A 22891-nucleotide genomic window follows, 5' to 3' on the forward strand; every position below is an offset into this window, starting at 1 on the left:
CAACTTTTTTTTCTTGTCTGTAAACCATGAGCTCCGGTTCACACTGATGTGATGCAGCAAATGCACAAGATTTGCTGCGTTTTTCCTCATCATATCACATCACACTGTATAGAAATTGCACAGTGTCCATGCAATCTGCTGTTGGTGTCAATGTTGGATTAACACCTGAAACAGATTGCAAAACGTAGTGCGATTGACATCATTGCATCGCATGGGTGCGTGAACACCTATGCAATGCGATTCGGAAAACAAAAAAATGGTGCACTTTTTTGGCAGATGCGATTCGAGACATACATTGGTTCAAATTGCACCGCACAGACATCACATGTGATGTGCATATGAATGCTGTGTGAATCACATGCAGTGTTTATCATGAACCAGTGTAAACCCAGGCTTGAATTAAAACATTTAGGGTAATGCAAAAAAACACAAACTGGTAAATAAGGGGTTAAAGGGTCACTAAAGGAAAACGATTTTTTGCTGAAATGACTGTTTACAGGGTATAGAGACACAATAGTTAACCGATTCCTTTTAAAAATTATTAAAAATAGATAAAAACTAATCATATAATGTACCTACAGTTTAGTTTTTGCTGTTGTTTCCTGGTTCTCTGATGTACAGAGCCAGAGTGCCAATAGAGGGCAGTGATGCTTTGTCTAAAACCCCTCAGCACCAATCCAGTTTTGTTTTACAAACAGTAATCACGCCTCCTTGATTAGTCACCACAGTGAGAAATCTCCCAGTAATGTGGTGATCAGGAAACAGACAACCAGGAAGTGTCCAGAACAGAGAGGAATTACAGCAACATCATGAGGACATGAAACCAGGACTGCAGTAAGGTAAAGGAAGCTATTTAGCCCTTTAAGGAGGTGGCTGTACAGGTCAGCCGACGGTGACGGTGTCCATGCAATCTGCTGTGGGTGTCAATGTTGGATTAACACCTGAAACAGATTGCAAAACGTAGTGCGATTCCCAATCTGCTGTGGGTATCAATGTTGGATTAACACCTGAAACAGATTGCAAAACATAGTGCGATTGCCATAATTGCATGAGTGCACGTGAACACCGCAATGTCCTGAGAAATATAAAATTCCAACAATCATAGAATGCTTGTTTTCAGACCAACTTCTTAAAGCCAAATTAGCCAGGCAATAAGTCCATTGGTTCCTTTACTGTTCAATATGCCATTGCAAAGTGGAAGTGAAGCAAAAACATCTTCAATATGTTCCCAGTATGGAATTATCTAGGATGGTTTTTATTTTATTTTTTAAAGCATTGGAAACCATGGAGCAGGGATATGCAATTAGCGGACCTCCAGCTGTTGCAAAACTACAAGTCCCATCATGCCTCTGCATCTGGGTGTCATGCTTGTGGCTGTGAGTCTTGCTATGCCTCATGCGACTTGTAGTTCTGCAACAGTTGGCTGTCCACTAATTGCATATCCCTGCCATAGAGGCTTTTATTATGGGTTTCTCCTGGAAGTTTCAGTTACTTGGCTGTCATACCTATACTCTTAACCAGGACAAGTATGCAGAAAGACTTCTAGACTTTTTTGATCTGGAACACTTGAAGTCAAGTGTTGAGCATAACAGCAGGTCAATCATTTTGGGTCGGCAGTGAGTCTTTTTCATGATATGTTTAAACTTTGTATTTTTAACCTCCACCTCACATTTTATCTCTTGTAGACAAGTTGCAATTGAAAATGTTATCTGTTCCATTATTGGAAGCCTTGACCACTTCAAGCAAGTTGAAGGCAGAACACTCCAAGCATGATGGAATCCCTTCTCTTGTCCGGCAGCATTAGTGGATGGTGGGTACCAAGAAAACATATTAGGATGATTGTCCAGTTTGGTTTGCTAGGTTTCACCAGAGTTATGAGCTTCTATTCTAACTCTTGGCTTGGGATAGCCACATATTGTGTGGACCCACAAATTAATTTAAGATGATAGTCCAGCTTGGGTGGATAGGTTTCACCAGAGTTATGAGCTTGTATTCTAACTCTTGGCTTGGGTTGGCCACACATTGTGTGGACTCACAAATTAATTTAAGATGATAGTCCAGCTTGGGTCGATAGGTGTCACCAGAGTTATGAGCTTTCATTCTAACTCTAAGCTTGGGTTGGCCACACATTGTGTGGACCCACAAATTAATTTAAGATGATATGTGTCACCAGAGTTATGAGCTTTTAATCATAACTCTATTATAACCCTTAGATTTTGGGGTCTAAGAGCAAAGTTTTTGTTCTGTCGGAAGTCCCTGGGTAGAAATTTGCTCCTAGGTTGTGGGTTGAGCTTTGTTGGAGCAGGGCAGGGCACTGCAACACTGCTACTTCAGACTCAGTTGGCCTCTTTAATCCACATTTTGCACTTCCCTTGCAGGTTACCGGTTTCTTAGTTGCTTTATTCTACCATGTACAGGGATGGGTGGCAGAGCATTTATTTTACTCTGAAACCTCTTGGGAAAATCTACAGAGAACCCCCGTTCTCTACAAGTAAAGAGTCTGCTGTTCTGAGACTGTTTCACCAGAGTTGTGAGCTTTAATTCTAACTCTTGGCTTGGTCACACACTGTGTGGACCCACAAATGAATTTAGGATGATAGTCCAGCTTGGTTTTCTAGGTTTCACCAGAGTTATGAGCTACAATTCTAACTCCTGGCTTGGCCACACACTGTGTGGACCCACAAATAAATCTAGGATGATAGTCCAGCTTGGTTCGCTAGGTTTCACCAGAGTTATGAGCTTTTCATCATAACTCTATCATAACCCTTAGATTTTGGGGTCTAAGAGCAAAGTTCTTGTTCTATTGGAAGTCCCTGGGTAGAAATTTGCTCCTAGGTTGTGGGTTGAGCTTTGTTGGAGCAGGGCAGGGCACTGCAACACTGCTACTTCAGACTCAGTTGGCCTCTTTAATCCACATTTTGCGCTACCGGTTTCTAGGAGCTTTTTTCTGTTATGTACAGGGATGGGTTGCAGAGCATTTATTTTACTCTGAAACCTGTTGGGAAGTCTACAGAGAACCCCCGTTCTCTACAAGTAAAGGGTCTGCTGTTCTGAGACTGTTTCACCAGAGTTATGAGCTTTTATTCTAACTCTTGGCTTGGGTTAGCCACACATTGTGTGCACCCACAAATTAATTTAGGATGATGGTCCAGCTTGGTTTGCTAGGTTTCTTGTAGATCCATGAAGCCTATTCTAGTGGTGTTTCTATACAATGCCAGTGATTCCCCTTCACTGGTCATTTTATGGCCACCCAGGTGCAGTGAAGAATACAAATTATTTTCTGGTTGCAGGTTTTGGTCCTAATGGCGCAGCATTTGTTTTAACTCAGACCATTGAGCAGGGATTTTTATTTATGCATTCTCAGCCAGGAAAGCATTTCATGGTTTTACCATGTCTTTCACATCCATGTGAACCGGGCCTTACAGTGGAGTTGATGTTATAACTTGTTTCAAAGGCCTTTATCCTTTTTGTGTTTTCAATGTTACCTCCATTTCATTATGTTGTAGCTGGCGAGATGACCATCAAGGCTGAAGTATGGCAACACTGTGCTGTTTGAGAGTAAACTGAGAGGTATGTATCAAATCCAGTCTATAAATGCTATATCCTGTGGCACATTTAAGTGAAACTTTTTTGTGTATCAAGCTTTTAAGCGGAGTTCCACCCAAAAATGGAACTTCTGCTTTAAGTGAACGTGACCCCCTTGACATGCCACATTTAAATAACTGGGGAAACTGTCAACACTGGCCCGGAAGTGATGTCACATGTCATTTCTGGGTCATCAGCAAGGAGGGGGAAGTGCACCTATGCCAGTCTCAGGCCTGCAGATCAGCAATCGGAGCCTGGGTTACTTGGGGTAGGTGCGTGGGGTGTGGGGCATTCTGTGGCAGCTCAAGTATTGTGTGGGGGTGTTTTTATTTTTGCCTTGGTGACCTAATGACTGTGGTTTGTCGAGCCCTTAAAAATGAGGAAGTACAGAGGCCGCCATTCCTGAAGCCTGACTTTGAGAAGGTTTGTTCTGGCTGTCTGGTGCATTGGATTCATGGCTTTGAGTGTCTGACCTGAGAAATATAAAATTCCAACAATCACAGAATGCTTGTTTTCAGACTAACTTTTTAAAGCCAAATTAGCCAGGCAACAAGTCCATTAGTTCCTGTACTGTTCAGTATGCCATAGCACAGTGGAAGTGAAGCAAAAAACATCAATATGTTCCCAGTATGGAATTATCTAGAGTGGTTTTTATTTTATATATTTAAGCATAGGAAACCATAGTGCAGGGATATACAATTAGCGGACCTCCAGCTGCTTTAAAACTACAAGTCCCATCATGCCTTTTCCTCTGGGTGTCATGCTTGTGGCTGTGAGTCTTGCTATGCCTCATGCGACTTGTAGTTCTGCAACAGTTAGCGGTCCACTAATTGCACATCCCTGCCATAGAGGCTTCTAATATGGGTTTCTCCTGGAAGTTTCAGTTGCTAGGCTGTCATAACAATACTTTTAACCAGGACAAGTATGCAGAAAGACTTCTAGACTTTCATGATCTGCACACTTAGGGGTGACCTGGAACACATGAAGCCAGTTGTTGAGCATAACAGCAGGTCAATAATTTTGGGTCAGCAGTGAGCCTTTTTTATGACATGTTTAAACTTTGTATTTTTAATCTCTACCTCAAATGTTATCTCTTGTAGACATGTTGCCATTGAAAATGTTATATTTTCCATTATTGGAAGCCTTGACCACTTCAAGCAAGTTGAAGGCTGAACACTCCAAGCATGATGGAATCCATTTTCTTGCCTGCAGCATTAGTGGATGGTGGGTACCAAGAAAACGCATTAGGATGATGGTCTAGCTTGACTTGCTAGGTTTCACCAGAGTTATGAGCTTTTATTCTAACTCTTGGCTTGGGTTAGCCACACATTGGTGTGGACCCACAAATGAATTTAGGATGATGGTCTAGCTTGACTTGCTAGGTTTCACCAGAGTTATGAGCTTTAATTCTAACTCTTGGCTTGGCCACACACTGTGTGGACCCACAAATAAATCTAGGATGATAGTCCAGCTTGGTTTGCTAGGATTCACCAGAGTTATGAGCTTTTATTCTAACTCTTGGCATGGGTTAGCCACACATTGTGTGGACCCACAAATGAATTTAGGATGATGGCCTAGCTTGGTTCGCTAGGTTTCACCAGAGTTATGAGCTTTTAATCATAACTCTATCATAACCCTTAGATTTTGGGGACTAAGAGCAAAGTTCTTGTTCTGTTGGAAGTCCCTGGGTAGAATTTTGCTCCTAGGTTGTGGGTTGAGCTTTGTTGGAGCAGGGCAGGGCACTGCAACACTGCTACTTCAGACTCAGTTGGCCTCTTTAATCCACATTTTGCGCTTCCCTTGCAGGTTACCGGTTTCTAGGAGCTTTATTCTGCCATGTACAGGGATGGGTGGCAGAGCATTTATTTTACTCTGAAACCTCTTGGGAAAGTCTACAGAGAACCCCCGTTCTCTACAAGTAAAGGGTCTGCTGTTCTGAGACTGTTTCACCAGAGTTATGAGCTTTTATTCTAACTCTTGGCTTGGGTTAGCCACACATTGTGTGCACCCACAAATGAATTTAGGATGATGGTCCAGCTTGGTTTGCTAGGTTTCACCAGAGTTATGAGCTTTTAATCATAACTCTATCATAACCCTTAGATTTTGGGGTCTAAGAGCAAAGTTCCTGTTCTGTTGGAAGTCCCTGGGTAGAAATTTGCTCCTAGGTTGTGGGTTGAGCTTTGTTGGAGCAGGGCAGGGCACTGCAACACTGCTACTTCAGACTCAGTTGGCCTCTTTAATCCACATTTTGCACTTCCCTTGCAGGTTACCGGTTTCTTAGTTGCTTTATTCTACCATGTACAGGGATGGGTGGCAGAGCATTTATTTTACTCTGAAACCTCTTGGGAAAATCTACAGAGAACCCCTGTTCTCTACAAGTAAAGAGTCTGCTGTTCTGAGACTGTTTCACCAGAGTTATGAGCTTTAATTCTAACTCTTGGCTTGGCCACACACTGTGTGCACCCACAAATGAATTTAGGATGATAGTCCAGCTTGGTTTGCTAGGTTTCACCAGAGTTATGAGCTTCAATTCTAACTCTTGGCTTGGCCACACACTGTGTGGACCCACAAATAAATCTATAATGATAGTCCAGCTTGGTTCGCTAGGTTTCACCAGAGTTATGAGCTTTTCATCATAACTCTATCATAACCCTTAGATTTTGGGGTCTAAGAGCAAAGTTCTTGTTCTGTTGGAAGTCCCTGGGTAGAAATTTGCTCCTAGGTTGTGGGTTGAGCTTTGTTGGAGCAGGGCAGGGCACTGCAACACTGCTACTTCAGACTCAGTTGGCCTCTTTAATCCACATTTTGCGCTACCGGTTTCTAGGAGCTTTTTTCTGTTATGTACAGGGATGGGTTGCAGAGCATTTATTTTACTCTGAAACCTGTTGGGAAAGTCTACAGAGAACCCCCGTTCTCTACAAGTAAAGGGTCTGCTGTTCTGAGACTGTTTCACCAGAGTTATGAGCTTTTATTCTAACTCTTGGCTTGGGTTAGCCACACATTGTGTGCACCCACAAATTAATTTAGGATGATGGTCCAGCTTGGTTTGCTAGGTTTCTTGTAGATCCATGAAGCCTATTCTAGTGGTGTTTCTATACAATGCCAGTGATTCCCCTTCACTGGTCATTTTATGGCCACCCAGGTGCAGTGAAGAATACAAATTATTTTCTGGTTGCAGGCTTTGGCCCTAATGGCGCAGCATTTGTTTTAACTCAGACCATTGAGCAGGGATTTTTATTTATGCATTCTCAGCCAGGAAAGCATTTCATGCTTTTACCATGTCTTTCACATCCATGTGAACCGGGCCTTACAGTGGAGTTGATGTTATTACTTGTTTCAAAGGCCTTTATCCTTTTTGTGTTTTCAATGTTACCTCTATTTCATTATGTTGTAGCTGGCGAGATGACCATCAAGGCTGAAGTATGGCAACACTGTGCTGTTTGAGAGTAAACTGAGAGGTATGTATCAAATTCAGTCTATAAATGCTGTATCCTGTGGCACATTTAAGTGAAACTTTTTTGTGTACCAAGCTTTTAAGCGGAGGTCCACCCAAAAATGGAACTTCTGCTTTAAGTGACTGTGAGCCCCTTGACATGCCACATTTGGAAAATGGGAAACTGTCAACAGGGGCCCGGAAGTGATGTCTCATGTCTTTTCTGGGTCAGCAGCAAAGGGAGGGGGGGGGAGCAGATGTGCACCTATGCCGGTCTCAAACCTGCAGATCAGCAAGCTGAGCTGGGTAGGTGTACGGGGTGTGGAGCATTTTGTGGCAGCTCAAGCAGTGTGTAGGGGTGTGTTTTGTTGGCCTTGGCGACCTGACGTCTGGGGTTTGTCGAGCCCTTAATCATAAGGAATGTACAGAGGCCGCCATTGCTGAAGTCTGATTTTGAGAAGGTTTGTTCTAGCCATCTGGTGCTTTTGCCTCAACACTTTGAGTGTCCTGAGAAATATAAAATTCCAACAATCATAGAATGCTTGTTTTCAGACTAACTTTTTAAAGCCAAATTAGCCAGGCAACAAGTCCATTTGTTCCTTTACTGTTCAATATGCCATTGCAAAGTGGAAGTGAAGCAAAAAACATCAATATGCTCCCAGTATGGCATTATCTAGGGTGGTTTTTATTTTATATTAAGCATAGGAAACCATAGTGCAGGGAAATGCAATTAGCAGAACTCCAGCTGTTGCAAAACTACAATTCCCATCATGCCTCTGCCTCTGGATGTCATGCTTGTGGCTGTGAGTCTTGCTATGCCTCATGGGACTTGTAGTTCTGCAACAGTTGGCTGTCCACTAATTGCATATCCCTGCCATTGAGGCTTTTATTATGAGTTTCTCCTGGAAGTTTCAGTTACTTGGCTGTCATACCTATACTCTTAACCAGGACAAGTATGCAGAAAGACTTCTAGACTTTTTTGATCTGGAACACTTGAAGTCAGGTGTTGAGCATAACAGCAGGTCAATCATTTTGGGTCGGCAGTAAATATTTTTCATGATATGTTTAAACTTTGCATTTTTAACCTCCACCTCAAATTTTATCTCTTGTAGACAAGTTGCAATTGAAAATGTTATCTTTTCCATTATTGGAAGCCTTGACCACTTCAAGCAAGTTGAAGGCAGAACACTCCAAGCATGATGGATTCCCTTCTCTTGTCCGGCAGCATTAGTGGATGGTGGGTACCATGAAAACATATTAGGATGATAGTCCAGTTTGGTTTGCTAGGTTTCACCAGAGTTATGAGCTTCTATTCTAACTCTCGGCTTGGGATAGCCACATATTGTGTGGACCCACAAATTAATTTAAGATGATAGTCCAGCTTGGGTGGATAGGTTTCACCATAGTTATGAGCTTGTATTCTAACTCTTGGCTTGGGTTGGCCACACATTGTGTGGACTCACAAATTAATTTAAAATGATAGGTTTCACCATAGTTATGATCTTGTATTCTAACTCTTGGCTTGGGTTAGCCACACATTGTGTGGACCCACAAATTAATTTAAGATGATAGTCCAGCTTGGGTAGATAGGTTTCCCCAGAGTTATGAGCTTTTATTCTAACTCTTGGCTTGGGTTGGCCACACATTGTGTGGACCCACAAATTAATTTAAGATGATAGGTTTCACCAGAGTTATGAGCTTTTATTCTAACTCTTGGCTTGGCCACACATTGTGTGGACCCACAAATTAATTTAAGATGCTAGGTTTCACCAGAGTTATGAGCTTTTATTCTAACTCTTGGCTTGGCCACACATTGTGTGGACCCACAAATTAATTTAAGATGATAGGTTTCACCAGAGTTATGAGCTTTTATTCTAACTCTTGGCTTGGCCACACATTGTGTGGACCCACAAATTAATTTAAGATGATAGGTTTCACCAGAGTTATGAGCTTTTATTCTAACTCTTGGCTTGGCCACACATTGTGTGGACCCACAAATTAATTTAAGATGATAGGTTTCACCAGAGTTATGAGCTTTTATTCTAACTCTTGGCTTGGCCACACATTGTGTGGACCCACAAATTAATTTAAGATGATAGGTTTCACCAGAGTTTTGAGATTTTATCATGACTCATGGGCTTGGGTTTAACCACCAGATTTGGTGGTGACCAAGTTCTGGGGTCTAGGAGTGAGATGTTATGGTTCGGTTGGAAGTGTCTAGCATGGATTGAGCCCCTGGGGGTGTGAGTGGGGTGGGCGAGCCTTCCATGTAATTCAGTGTCGACAGTGTTGCTTGCCCTGCCCTGTCATGCTGGAAAACGTGGTTGGCTCCTTCATTCACATCAGTCTTCAGCTTACCTTGAAGGTTACCGGTTTCTAGGAGCTCTTTCTCTGTGAAGAGATGCAGGCAGGGCTGTGGATTTCACTCTTTGATCCCTCTTGGGGAAGTCTACGGAGAGCTTGGGCAATGCTCTCGCTCTCTGGAAGTAAAGGGTCGGCTGTTGCAAGGCTGTCTAAAATTTCTATTGTGAGCTGTAGTTGGGCATCTGGACTGGTTGCTAGGCTGTTCTGTAGTAGTGGGTTTAGAGACTGGGTCAATCTCAGTCCTTGCTGGACTGGGGGAGAAGTGCCCACTCCTCCGAGAAGGCCGGGGCTAGACCTGATTTAGTCTCCTTGCTCACTGCTCCGGTTCTTCCTGGCAGTTGGTCTAGAAGCTTAATTATGGCTTACAGTGGGGATGATAGATTTTCTTATAACTGTTGATTCTTTCTTCCTGGGAATACAGACTTGCTTTTGGAATGGTTTTTAGTTTTTCTTGGTTGGCGTATGAGGGCACCATATTACAGTCAACAAACTCTTTGGCCAGGCCAAAATCAATACTCTCTATTCTTGGGTCAGACTTTAGGTATTGGGTCAGAATCCTTCTCTCCTTAGGGGGGAAAAGGGTCTTGATACTTGCCGCTCCCACAAAATGGCAATACTTCAACGCATTGGCTAACTTCACACGGTTTCACTTGTCAATATATGTTCGTTACGACAACGCCAAATTACTCAGTTTTGCCGCTTATGTTTTCATGTGATTCCAAAGCTTATCTTTATATTGTAGCTGGCGAGATGACCATCAAGGCTGAAGTATGGCAACACTGTGCTGTTTGAGAGTAAATGGAGAGGTATGTATTAAATTCAGTCTATAAATGCTGTAATCTTTGGGACATTTTAAGTGAAACTATTATGTGTACCAAGCTTTTAAGCGGAGGTCCACCCAAAAATAGAACTTCTGCTTTAAGTGACTGTGAGCCCCTTGACATGCCACATTTGGAAAATGGGAAACTGTCAACAGGGGCCCGGAAGTGATGTCTCATGTCATTTCTGGGTCAGCAGCAGAGGGAGGGGGGGGGGGAGAGCAGATGTGCACCTATGCCGGTCTCAAACCTGCAGATCAGCAAGCTGAGCTGGGTAGGTGTACGGGGTGTGGAGCATTTTGTGGCAGCTCAAGCAGTGTGTGGGGGTGTGTTTTGTTGGCCTTGGCGACCTGACGTCTGGGGTTTGTCGAGCCCTTAATCATAAGGAAAGTACAGAGGCCGCCATTGCTGAAGTCTGATTTTGAGAAGGTTTGTTCTAGCCATCTGGTGCTTTTGCCTCAACACTTTGAGTGTCCTGAGAAATATAAAATTCCAACAATCATAGAATGCTTGTTTTCAGACTAACTTTTTAAAGCCAAATTAGCCAGGCAACAAGTCCATTAGTTCCTTTACTGTTCGATATGCCATTGCAAAGTGGAAGTGAAGCAAAAAACATCAATATGCTCCCAGTATGGCATTATCTAGGGTGGTTTTTATTTTATATTAAGCATAGGAAACCATAGTGCAGGGAAATGCAATTAGCAGAACTCCAGCTGTTGCAAAACTACAATTCCCATCATGCCTCTGCCTCTGGGTGTCATGCTTGTGGCTGTGAGTCTTGCTATGCCTCATGGGACTTGTAGTTCTGCAACAGTTGGCTGTCCACTAATTGCATATCCCTGCCATTGAGGCTTTTATTATGAGTTTCTCCTGGAAGTTTCAGTTACTTGGCTGTCATACCTATACTCTTAACCAGGACAAGTATGCAGAAAGACTTCTAGACTTTTTTGATCTGGAACACTTGAAGTCAGGTGTTGAGCATAACAGCAGGTCAATCATTTTGGGTCGGCAGTAAATATTTTTCATGATATGTTTAAACTTTGCATTTTTAACCTCCACCTCAAATTTTATCTCTTGTAGACAAGTTGCAATTGAAAATGTTATCTTTTCCATTATTGGAAGCCTTGACCACTTCAAGCAAGTTGAAGGCAGAACACTCCAAGCATGATGGATTCCCTTCTCTTGTCCGGCAGCATTAGTGGATGGTGGGTACCATGAAAACATATTAGGATGATAGTCCAGTTTGGTTTGCTAGGTTTCACCAGAGTTATGAGCTTCTATTCTAACTCTCGGCTTGGGATAGCCACATATTGTGTGGACCCACAAATTAATTTAAGATGATAGTCCAGCTTGGGTGGATAGGTTTCACCATAGTTATGAGCTTGTATTCTAACTCTTGGCTTGGGTTGGCCACACATTGTGTGGACTCACAAATTAATTTAAAATGATAGGTTTCACCATAGTTATGATCTTGTATTCTAACTCTTGGCTTGGGTTAGCCACACATTGTGTGGACCCACAAATTAATTTAAGATGATAGTCCAGCTTGGGTAGATAGGTTTCCCCAGAGTTATGAGCTTTTATTCTAACTCTTGGCTTGGGTTGGCCACACATTGTGTGGACCCACAAATTAATTTAAGATGATAGGTTTCACCAGAGTTATGAGCTTTTATTCTAACTCTTGGCTTGGCCACACATTGTGTGGACCCACAAATTAATTTAAGATGCTAGGTTTCACCAGAGTTATGAGCTTTTATTCTAACTCTTGGCTTGGCCACACATTGTGTGGACCCACAAATTAATTTAAGATGATAGGTTTCACCAGAGTTATGAGCTTTTATTCTAACTCTTGGCTTGGCCACACATTGTGTGGACCCACAAATTAATTTAAGATGATAGGTTTCACCAGAGTTATGAGCTTTTATTCTAACTTTTGGCTTGGCCACACATTGTGTGGACCCACAAATTAATTTAAGATGATAGGTTTCACCAGAGTTATGAGCTTTTATTCTAACTCTTGGCTTGGCCACACATTGTGTGGACCCACAAATTAATTTAAGATGATAGGTTTCACCAGAGTTTTGAGATTTTATCATGACTCATGGGCTTGGGTTTAACCACCAGATTTGGTGGTGACCAAGTTCTGGGGTCTAGGAGTGAGATGTTATGGTTCGGTTGGAAGTGTCTAGCATGGATTGAGCCCCTGGGGGTGTGAGTGGGGTGGGCGAGCCTTCCATGTAATTCAGTGTCGACAGTGTTGCTTGCCCTGCCCTGTCATGCTGGAAAATGTGGTTGGCTCCTTCATTCACATCAGTCTTCAGCTTACCTTGAAGGTTACCGGTTTCTAGGAGCTCTTTCCCTGTGAAGAGATGCAGGCAGGGCTGTGGATTTCACTCTTTGATCCCTCTTGGGGAAGTCTACGGAGAGCTTGGGCAATGCTCTCGCTCTCTGGAAGTAAAGGGTCGGCTGTTGCAAGGCTGTCTAAAATTTCTATTGTGAGCTGTAGTTGGGCATCTGGACTGGTTGCTAGGCTGTTCTGTAGTAGTGGGTTTAGAGACTGGGTCAATCTCAGTCCTTGCTGGACTGGGGGAGAAGTGCCCACTCCTCCGAGAAGGTCGGGGCTAGACCTGATTTAGTCTCCTTGCTCACTGCTCCGGTTCTTCCTGGCAGTTGGTCTAGAAGCTTAATTATGGCTTACAGTGGGGATGATAGATTTTCTTATAACTGTTGATTCTTTCTTCCTGGGAATACAGACTTGCTTTTGGAATGGTTTTTAGTTTTTCTTGGTTGGCGTATGAGGGCACCATATTACAGTCAACAAACTCTTTGGCCAGGCCAAAATCAATACTCTCTATTCTTGGGTCAGACTTTAGGTATTGGGTCAGAATCCTTCTCTCCTTAGGGGGGAAAAGGGTCTTGATACTTGCCGCTCCCACAAAATGGCAATACTTCAACGCATTGGCTAACTTCACACGGTTTCACTTGTCAATATATGTTCGTTACGACAACGCCAAATTACTCAGTTTTGCCGCTTATGTTTTCATGTGATTCCAAAGCTTATCTTTATATTGTAGCTGGCGAGATGACCATCAAGGCTGAAGTATGGCAACACTGTGCTGTTTGAGAGTAAATGGAGAGGTATGTATTAAATTCAGTCTATAAATGCTGTAATCTTTGGGACATTTTAAGTGAAACTATTATGTGTACCAAGCTTTTAAGCGGAGGTCCACCCAAAAATAGAACTTCTGCTTTAAGTGACTGTGAGCCCCTTGACATGCCACATTTGGAAAATGGGAAACTGTCAACAGGGGCCCGGAAGTGATGTCTCATGTCATTTCTGGGTCAGCAGCAGAGGGAGGGGGGGGGGGGAGAGCAGATGTGCACCTATGCCGGTCTCAAACCTGCAGATCAGCAAGCTGAGCTGGGTAGGTGTACGGGGTGTGGAGCATTTTGTGGCAGCTCAAGCAGTGTGTGGGGGTGTGTTTTGTTGGCCTTGGCGACCTGACGTCTGGGGTTTGTCGAGCCCTTAATCATAAGGAAAGTACAGAGGCCGCCATTGCTGAAGTCTGATTTTGAGAAGGTTTGTTCTAGCCATCTGGTGCTTTTGCCTCAACACTTTGAGTGTCCTGAGAAATATAAAATTCCAACAATCATAGAATGCTTGTTTTCAGACTAACTTTTTAAAGCCAAATTAGCCAGGCAACAAGTCCATTAGTTCCTTTACTGTTCGATATGCCATTGCAAAGTGGAAGTGAAGCAAAAAACATCAATATGCTCCCAGTATGGCATTATCTAGGGTGGTTTTTATTTTATATTAAGCATAGGAAACCATAGTGCAGGGAAATGCAATTAGCAGAACTCCAGCTGTTGCAAAACTACAAGTCCCATCATGCCTCTGCCTCTGGGTGTCATGCTTGTGGCTGTGAGTCTTGCTATGCCTCATGGGACTTGTAGTTCTGCAACAGTTGGCTGTCCACTAATTGCATATCCCTGCCATAGAGGCTTTTATTATGGGTTTCTCCTGGAAGTTTCAGTTACTTGTCTGTCATACCTATACTCTTAACCAGGACAAGTATGCAGAAAGACTTCTAGACTTTTTTGATCTGGAACACTTGAAGTCAGGTGTTGAGCATAACAGCAGGTCAATCATTTTGGGTCGGCAGTAAATATTTTTCATGATATGTTTAAACTTTGCATTTTTAACCTCCACCTCAAATTTTATCTCTTGTAGACAAGTTGCAATTGAAAATGTTATCTTTTCCATTATTGGAAGCCTTGACCACTTCAAGCAAGTTGAAGGCAGAACACTCCAAGCATGATGGAATCCCTTCTCTTGTCCGGCAGCATTAGTGGATGGTGGGTACCATGAAAACATATTAGGATGATAGTCCAGTTTGGTTTGCTAGGTTTCACCAGAGTTATGAGCTTCTATTCTAACTCTCGGCTTGGGATAGCCACATATTGTGTGGACTCACAAATTAATTTAAGATGTTAGTCAAGCTTGGGTGGATAGGTTTCACCAGAGTTATGAGCTTGTATTCTAACTCTTGGCTTGGGTTGGCCACACATTGTGTGGACTCACAAATTAATTTAAAATGATAGGTTTCACCAGAGTTATGAGCTTTTATGTCTAACTCTTGGCTTGGGTTAGCCACACATTGTGTGGACCCACAAATTAATTTAAGATGATAGTCCAGCTTGAGTGGATAGGTTTCACCAGAGTTATGAGCTTTTATTCTAACTCTTGGCTTGGGTTAGCCACACATTGTGTGGACCCACAAATTAATTTAAGATGATAGGTTTCACCCGAGCTATAAGCTTTTATTCTAACTCTTGGCTTGGGTTGGCCATACATTGTGTGGACCCACAAATTAATTTAAGATGATAGTCCAGCTTGGGTAGATAGGTTTCCCCCAGAGTTATGAGCTTTTATTCTAACTCTTGGCTTGGGCTGGCCACACATTGTGTGGACCCACAAATTAATTTAAGATGATAGGTTTCACCAGAGTTATGAGCTTTTATTCTAACTCTTGGCTTGGCCACACATTGTGTGGACCCACAAATTAATTTAAGATGATAGGTTTCACCAGAGTTATGAGCTTTTATTCTAACTCTTGACTTGGCCACACATTGTGTGGACCCACAAATTAATTTAAGATGATAGGTTTCACCAGAGTTTTGAGATTTTATCATGACTCATGGGCTTGGGTTTAACCACCAGATTTGGTGGTGACCAAGTTCTGGGGTCTAGGAGTGAGATGTTATGGTTCGGTTGGAAGTGTCTAGCATGGATTGAGCCCCTGGGGGTGTGAGTGGGGTGGGCGAGCCTTCCATGTAATTCAGTGTCGACAGTGTTGCTTGCCCTGCCCTGTCATGCTGGAAAACGTGGTTGGCTCCTTCATTCACATCAGTCTTCAGCTTACCTTGAAGGTTACCGGATTCTAGGAGCTCTTTCTCTGTGAAGAGATGCAGGCAGGGCTGTGGATTTCACTCTTTGATCCCTCTTGGGGAAGTCTACGGAGAGCTTGGGCAATGCTCTCGCTCTCTGGAAGTAAAGGGTCGGCTGTTGCAAGGCTGTCTAAAATTTCTATTGTGAGCTGTAGTTGGGCATCTGGACTGGTTGCTAGGCTGTTCTGTAGTAGTGGGTTTAGAGACTGGGTCAATCTCAGTCCTTGCTGGACTGGGGGAGAAGTGCCCACTCCTCCGAGAAGGCCGGGGCTAGACCTGATTTAGTCTCCTTGCTCACTGCTCCGGTTCTTCCTGGCAGTTGGTCTAGAAGCTTAATTATGGCTTACAGTGGGGATGATAGATTTTCTTATAACTGTTGATTCTTTCTTCCTGGGAATACAGACTTGCTTTTGGAATGGTTTTTAGTTTTTCTTGGTTGGCGTATGAGGGCACCATATTACAGTCAACAAACTCTTTGGCCAGGCCAAAATCAATACTCTCTATTCTTGGGTCAGACTTTAGGTATTGGGTCAGAATCCTTCTCTCCTTAGGGGGGAAAAGGGTCTTGATACTTGCCGCTCCCACAAAATGGCAATACTTCAACGCATTGGCTAACTTCACACGGTTTCACTTGTCAATATATGTTCGTTACGACAATGCCAAATTCCTCAGTTTTGCCTCTTATGTTTTCATGTGATTCCAAAGCTTATCTTTATATTGTAGCTGGCGAGATGACCATCAAGGCTGAAGTATGGCAACACTGTGCTGTTTGAGAGTAAACGGAGAGGTATGTATCAAATTCAGTCTATAAATGCTGTAATCTGTGGGACATTTTAAGTGAAACTTTTTTTGTGTACCAAGCTTTTAAGCGGAGGTCCACCCAAAAATGGAACTTCTGCTTTAAGTGACTGTGAGCCCCTTGACATGCCACATTTGGAAAATGGGAAACTGTCAACAGGGGCCCGGAAGTGATGTCTCATGTCATTTCTGGGTCAGCAGCAGAGGGAGGGGGGGAGAGGAGAGCAGATGTGCACCTATGCCGGTCTCAAACCTGCAGATCAGCAAGCTGAGCTGGGTAGGTGTACGGGGTGTGGAGCATTTTGTGGCAGCTCAAGCAGTGTGTGGGGGTGTGTTTTGTTGGCCTTGGCGACCTGACGTCTGGGGTTTGTCGAGCCCTTAATCATAAGGAAAGTACAGAGGCCGCCATTGCTGAAGTCTGATTTTGAGAAGGTTTGTTCTAGCCATCTGGTGCTTTTGCCTCAACACTTTGAGTGTCCTGAGAAATATAAAATTCCAACAATCATAGAATGCTTGTTTTCAGACTAACTTTTTAAAGCCAAATTAGCCAGGCAACAAGCCCATTGGTTCCTTTACTGTTCAATATGCCATTGCAAAGTGGAAGTGAAGCAAAAAACATCAATATGCTCCCAGTATGGCATTATCTAGGGTGGTTTTTATTTTATATTAAGCATAGGAAACCATAGTGCAGGGAAATGCAATTAGCAGAACTCCAGCTGTTGCAAAACTACAAGTCCCATCATGCCTCTGCCTCTGGGTGTCATGCTTGTGGCTGTGAGTCTTGCTATGCCTCATGGGACTTGTAGTTCTGCAACAGTTGGCTGTCCACTAATTGCATATCCCTGCCATAGAGGCTTTTATTATGGGTTTCTCCTGGAAGTTTCAGTTACTTGGCTGTCATACCTATACTCTTAACCAGGACAAGTATGCAGAAAGACTTCTAGACTTTTTTGATCTGGAACACTTGAAGTCAGGTGTTGAGCATAACAGCAGGTCAATCATTTTGGGTCGGCAGTAAATATTTTTCATGATATGTTTAAACTTTGCATTTTTAACCTCCACCTCAAATTTTATCTCTTGTAGACAAGTTGCAATTGAAAAATGTTATCTTTTCCATTATTGGAAGCCTTGACCACTTCAAGCAAGTTGAAGGCAGAACACTCCAAGCATGATGGAATCCCTTCTCTTGTCCGGCAGCATTAGTGGATGGTGGGTACCATGAAAACATATTAGGATGATAGTCCAGTTTGGTTTGCTTTGCTAGGTTTCACCAGAGTTATGAGCTTCTATTCTAACTCTCGGCTTGGGATAGCCACATATTGTGTGGACTCACAAATTAATTTAAGATGTTAGTCAAGCTTGGGTGGATAGGTTTCACCAGAGTTATGAGCTTGTATTCTAACTCTTGGCTTGGGTTGGCCACACATTGTGTGGACTCACAAATTAATTTAAAATGATAGGTTTCACCAGAGTTATGAGCTTTTATGTCCAACTCTTGGCTTGGGTTAGCCACACATTGTGTGGACCCACAAATTAATTTAAGATGATAGTCCAGCTTGAGTGGATAGGTTTCACCAGAGTTATGAGCTTTTATTCTAACTCTTGGCTTGGGTTAGCCACACATTGTGTGGACCCACAAATTAATTTAAGATGATAGGTTTCACCAGAGTTATGAGCTTTTATTCTAACTCTTGGCTTGGCCACACATTGTGTGGACCCACAAATTAATTTAAGATGATAGGTTTCACCAGAGTTATGAGCTTTTATTCTAACTCTTGGCTTGGCCACACATTGTGTGGACCCACAAATTAATTTAAGATGATAGGTTTCACCAGAGTTATGAGCTTTTATTCTAACTCTTGGCTTGTCCACACATTGTGTGGACCCACAAATTAATTTAAGATGATAGGTTTCACCAGAGTTATGAGCTTTTATTCTAACTCTTGGCTTGGCCACACATTGTGTGGACCCACAAATTAATTTAAGATGATAGGTTTCACCAGAGTTTTGAGATTTTATCATGACTCATGGGCTTGGGTTTAACCACCAGATTTGGTGGTGACCAAGTTCTGGGGTCTAGGAGTGAGATGTTATGGTTCGGTTGGAAGTGTCTAGCATGGATTGAGCCCCTGGGGGTGTGAGTGGGGTGGGCGAGCCTTCCATGTAATTCAGTGTAGACAGTGTTGCTTGCCCTGCCCTGTCATGCTGGAAAACGTGGTTGGCTCCTTCATTCACATCAGTCTTCAGCTTACCTTGAAGGTTACCGGATTCTAGGAGCTCTTTCTCTGTGAAGAGATGCAGGCAGGGCTGTGGATTTCACTCTTTGATCCCTCTTGGGGAAGTCTACGGAGAGCTTGGGCAATGCTCTCGCTCTCTGGAAGTAAAGGGTCGGCTGTTGCAAGGCTGTCTAAAATTTCTATTGTGAGCTGTAGTTGGGCATCTGGACTGGTTGCTAGGCTGTTCTGTAGTAGTGGGTTTAGAGACTGGGTCAATCTCAGTCCTTGCTGGACTGGGGGAGAAGTGCCCACTCCTCCGAGAAGGCCGGGGCTAGACCTGATTTAGTCTCCTTGCTCACTGCTCCGGTTCTTCCTGGCAGTTGGTCTAGAAGCTTAATTATGGCTTACAGTGGGGATGATAGATTTTCTTATAACTGTTGATTCTTTCTTCCTGGGAATACAGACTTGCTTTTGGAATGGTTTTTAGTTTTTCTTGGTTGGCGTATGAGGGCACCATATTACAGTCAACAAACTCTTTGGCCAGGCCAAAATCAATACTCTCTATTCTTGGGTCAGACTTTAGGTATTGGGTCAGAATCCTTCTCTCCTTAGGGGGGAAAAGGGTCTTGATACTTGCCGCTCCCACAAAATGGCAATACTTCAACGCATTGGCTAACTTCACACGGTTTCACTTGTCAATATATGTTCGTTACGACAACGCCAAATTCCTCAGTTTTGCCGCTTATGTTTTCATGTGATTCCAAAGCTTATCTTTATATTGTAGCTGGCGAGATGACCATCAAGGCTGAAGTATGGCAACACTGTGCTGTTTGAGAGTAAACGGAGAGGTATGTATCAAATTCAGTCTATAAATGCTGTACTCTGTGGGACATTTTAAGTGAAACTTTTTTTGTGTACCAAGCTTTTAAGCGGAGGTCCACCCAAAAATGGAACTTCTGCTTTAAGTGACTGTGAGCCCCTTGACATGCCACATTTGGAAAATGGGAAACTGTCAACAGGGGCCCGGAAGTGATGTCTCATGTCATTTCTGGGTCAGCAGCAGAGGGAGGGAGAGCAGATGTGCACCTATGCCGGTCTCAAACCTGCAGATCAGCAAGCTGAGCTGGGTAGGTGTACGGGGTGTGGAGCATTTTGTGGCAGCTCAAGCAGTGTGTGGGGGTGTGTTTTGTTGGCCTTGGCGACCTGACGTCTGGGGTTTGTCGAGCCCTTAATCATAAGGAAAGTACAGAGGCCGCCATTGCTGAAGTCTGATTTTGAGAAGGTTTGTTCTAGCCATCTGGTGCTTTTGCCTCAACACTTTGAGTGTCCTGAGAAATATAAAATTCCAACAATCATAGAATGCTTGTTTTCAGACTAACTTTTTAAAGCCAAATTAGCCAGGCAACAAGTCCATTAGTTCCTTTACTGTTCAATATGCCATTGCAAAGTGGAAGTGAAGCAAAACACATCAATATGCTCCCAGTATGGCATTATCTAGGGTGGTTTTTATTTTATATTAAGCATAGGAAACCATAGTGCAGGGAAATGCAATTAGCAGAACTCCAGCTGTTGCAAAACTACAAGTCCCATCATGCCTCTGCCTCTGGGTGTCATGCTTGTGGCTGTGAGTCTTACTATGCCTCATGGGACTTGTAGTTCTGCAACAGTTGGCTGTCCACTAATTGCATATCCCTGCCATAGAGGCTTTTATTATGGGTTTCTCCTGGAAGTTTCAGTTACTTGGCTGTCATACCTATACTTTTAACCAGGACAAGTATGCAGAAAGACTTCTAGACTTTTTTGATCTGGAACACTTGAAGTCAGGTGTTGAGCATAACAGCAGGTCAATCATTTTGGGTCGGCAGTAAATATTTTTCATGATATGTTTAAACTTTGCATTTTTAACCTCCACCTCAAATTTTATCTCTTGTAGACAAGTTGCAATTGAAAATGTTATCTTTTCCATTATTGGAAGCCTTGACCACTTCAAGCAAGTTGAAGGCAGAACACTCCAAGCATGATGGAATCCCTTCTCTTGTCCGGCAGCATTAGTGGATGGTGGGTACCATGAAAACATATTAGAATGATAGTCCAGTTTGGTTTGCTAGGTTTCACCAGAGTTATGAGCTTCTATTCTAACTCTCGGCTTGGGATAGCCACATATTGTGTGGACCCACAAATTAATTTAAGATGTTAGTCAAGCTTGGGTGGATAGGTTTCACCAGAGTTATGAGCTTGTATTCTAACTCTTGGCTTGGGTTGGCCACACATTGTGTGGACTCACAAATTAATTTAAAATGATAGGTTTCACCAGAGTTATGAGCTTTTATGTCTAACTCTTGGCTTGGGTTAGCCACACATTGTGTGGACCCACAAATTAATTTAAGATGATAGTCCAGCTTGAGTGGATAGGTTTCACCAGAGTTATGAGCTTTTATTCTAACTCTTGGCTTGGGTTAGCCACACATTGTGTGGACCCACAAATTAATTTAAGATGATAGGTTTCACCCGAGCTATAAGCTTTTATTCTAACTCTTGGCTTGGGTTGGCCATACATTGTGTGGACCACAAATTAATTTAAGATGATAGTCCAGCTTGGGTAGATAGGTTTCCCCAGAGTTATGAGCTTTTATTCTAATTCTTGGCTTGGGTTGGCCACACATTGTGTGGACCCACAAATTAATTTAAGATGATAGGTTTCACCAGAGTTATGAGCTTTTATTCTAACTCTTGGCTTGGCCACACATTGTGTGGACCCACAAATTAATTTAAGATGATAGGTTTCACCAGAGTTATGAGCTTTTATTCTAACTCTTGGCTTGGCCACACATTGTGTGGACCCACAAATTAATTTAAGATGATAGGTTTCACCAGAGTTATGAGCTTTTATTCTAACTCTTGGCTTGGCCACACATTGTGTGGACCCACAAATTAATTTAAGATGATAGGTTTCACCAGAGTTTTGAGATTTTATCATGACTCATGGGCTTGGGTTTAACCACCAGATTTGGTGGTGACCAAGTTCTGGGGTCTAGGAGTGAGATGTTATGGTTCGGTTGGAAGTGTCTAGCATGGATTGAGCCCCTGGGGGTGTGAGTGGGGTGGGCGAGCCTTCCATGTAATTCAGTGTCGACAGTGTTGCTTGCCCTGCCCTGTCATGCTGGAAAACGTGGTTGGCTCCTTCATTCACATCAGTCTTCAGCTTACCTTGAAGGTTACGGTTTCTAGGAGCTCTTTCTCTGTGAAGAGATGCAGGCAGGGCTGTGGATTTCACTCTTTGATCCCTCTTGGGGAAGTCTACGGAGAGCTTGGGCAATGCTCTCGCTCTCTGGAAGTAAAGGGTCGGCTGTTGCAAGGCTGTCTAAAATTTCTATTGTGAGCTGTAGTTGGGCATCTGGACTGGTTGCTAGGCTGTTCTGTAGTAGTGGGTTTAGAGACTGGGTCAATCTCAGTCCTTGCTGGACTGGGGGAGAAGTGCCCACTCCTCCGAGAAGGCCGGGGCTAGACCTGATTTAGTCTCCTTGCTCACTGCTCCGGTTCTTCCTGGCAGTTGGTCTAAAGCTTAATTATGGCTTACAGTGGGGATGATAGATTTTCTTATAACTGTTGATTCTTTCTTCCTGGGAATACAGACTTGCTTTTGGAATGGTTTTAGTTTTTCTTGGTTGGCGTATGAGGGCACCATATTACAGTCAACAAACTCTTTGGCCAGGCCAAAATCAATACTCTCTATTCTTGGGTCAGACTTTAGGTATTGGGTCAGAATCCTTCTCTCCTTAGGGGGGAAAAGGGTCTTGATACTTGCCGCTCCCACAAAATGGCAATACTTCAACGCATTGGCTAACTTCACACGGTTTCACTTGTCAATATATGTTCGTTACGACAACGCCAAATTCCTCAGTTTTGCCGCTTATGTTTTCATGTGATTCCAAAGCTTATCTTTATATTGTAGCTGGCGAGATGACCATCAAGGCTGAAGTATGGCAACACTGTGCTGTTTGAGAGTAAACGGAGAGGTATGTATCAAATTCAGTCTATAAATGCTGTACTCTGTGGGACATTTTAAGTGAAACTTTTTTTGTGTACCAAGCTTTTAAGCGGAGGTCCACCCAAAAATGGAACTTCTGCTTTAAGTGACTGTGAGCCCCTTGACATGCCACATTTGGAAAATGGGAAACTGTCAACAGGGGCCCGGAAGTGATGTCTCATGTCATTTCTGGGTCAGCAGC

The 22891-nt window shown here is 43.1% G+C and overlaps 2 long non-coding RNA genes across 3 annotated transcripts; both read left to right on the forward strand.

The window, feature by feature from the left end:
- The first annotated feature begins 1418 nt into the window (after positions 1 to 1418).
- Positions 1419 to 17546, forward strand: LOC120922619. 2 transcript variants are annotated; one of them, XR_005745387.1, is made up of 9 exons: positions 4458 to 4809; positions 6980 to 7043; positions 8131 to 8255; positions 10125 to 10188; positions 11281 to 11405; positions 13275 to 13338; positions 14432 to 14556; positions 16372 to 16435; positions 17530 to 17546. It is a non-coding gene; the product is annotated as an uncharacterized LOC120922619 (long non-coding RNA). The 2 variants fall into 2 exon arrangements; XR_005745388.1 differs by lacking the exons at positions 4458 to 4809; positions 6980 to 7043 and adding an exon at positions 1419 to 1810.
- A 3-nt stretch (positions 17547 to 17549) lies between these two features.
- Positions 17550 to 22685, forward strand: LOC120922618. Its single transcript, XR_005745386.1, has 4 exons — positions 17550 to 17655; positions 19447 to 19510; positions 20596 to 20720; positions 22615 to 22685. It is a non-coding gene; the product is annotated as an uncharacterized LOC120922618 (long non-coding RNA).
- The last annotated feature ends 206 nt before the right edge of the window (positions 22686 to 22891 follow it).

This window comes from Rana temporaria, unplaced genomic scaffold (genome assembly GCF_905171775.1).
Source record: "Rana temporaria unplaced genomic scaffold, aRanTem1.1, whole genome shotgun sequence".
In the NCBI taxonomy this organism is placed as follows: domain Eukaryota; kingdom Metazoa; phylum Chordata; class Amphibia; order Anura; family Ranidae; genus Rana; species Rana temporaria.